The sequence below is a fragment of the Mandrillus leucophaeus genome, unplaced genomic scaffold (assembly GCF_000951045.1).
Source record: "Mandrillus leucophaeus isolate KB7577 unplaced genomic scaffold, Mleu.le_1.0 Scaffold355, whole genome shotgun sequence".
In the NCBI taxonomy this organism is placed as follows: Eukaryota; Metazoa; Chordata; class Mammalia; order Primates; family Cercopithecidae; genus Mandrillus; species Mandrillus leucophaeus.
In genome coordinates, this window is record NW_012103754.1 from 1140603 (window position 1) to 1141952 (window position 1350).

Consider the following 1350-nt stretch of genomic DNA (forward strand, 5'->3'; position numbering starts at 1 on the left):
TGTTTAATAAGGAAGAAGCAGTCAACCAAATAGCAAGCACAATTTGGGGACATCGAGGTTGGGTAGAGATGATGGGGCCGTGAGCGCATGGCAGGGGTGAGGCAGTCCTACCAAGTGCTGATGGTGAAGTGTGTTGTTATCTCTTCCTGAACTTAAATTTGTTATGTGACTCTAAGCAATTCACTTCCAATGCCTGGGGCTCAGCTAGTTCCTCTCCAAAATCAAGGGGCCGTACAGAGTGACCTTGTGGTGGTCTCCAGGGTTAACATCACATGGTGCCAATCATCCCAGTAAGAGGCCAAAGCCGCGGCCAGTTTGCCTGAAATTCTCCTGTGAATGGCCCAACAGAAATAATGAAAGTGAGTGGATGGTGTGACAAACACAGAAAGGCCTGGGAAGCAAGCGGACCGACTCCCTGGATACTTAGCCAGGCGCAGCCTTCTCAGTTAGATCTTTAAATAGATTGAGATTTGGCAAACTTGTTACAAATCCTGGCAGCATATCAACCAAGATCATTAGACCCATAAAGTAACTAATACCCTAAACCCCTTTGACCCCAAGGAGTGTCAGGATTGTAGCCCTGTGAAGATGGTGCACACAAATTAAGGCTGCTCCCATCATTGGGGATTGTCGAGGCTGTGAGCCATCAGTGCGTAATCATGCTGGGACTCTTAAAATAGGTGTATGACTATAGTCAGCATTCTGCAGTGAGACAGAACCAATAGGCTGGATAGATAGGTAGGTAGCTATATAGAGAGACAGGTGATAGATAGATAGATAGATAGATAGATAGATAGACAGACAGACAGACAAATAGATGATAGACAGGTGATAGATAGATAGATGATAGGTGATAGATGACAGATTAGATAGATAGATAGACAGACAGACAGATAGATAGATAGATGATAGACAAACAGATAGCTAGCTAGATGGATGGAAAGAGGATATGCAGTAGGAGAAATGTGATGATGGAGGTTGAGAAGTCCCGTGACAGGCTGTCTTAGAGCTGGAGACTCTGGGATGCTGGTCGTGTGACTCAGCACCCAAGTCGCAAGGCCTCAGAGCCAAGACAATGGGGTGACTCAGTCCAAGGCTGAAGGTCTGAGAGCCCAGGGCAGGGAGTGCTGCTGCAAGCCTAGAGTTTAAAGGCCAAGAGCCTAGAGTGCTGATGTCCAAGGGCAGGAGAAGAAGAGTGTCCCAGCTCTAGGAGAGAGACAGAGCTGCCTTTTAGTTCCATCCAGGTTTGGATGGTGCCCACCCTACATTCAGGCAGGTCTTCCCCTCAGTCTGCTGACTCACACTCCAGTCTCCTCCAAAACAGCTTATCCTCTTATCCATCCATCTAGC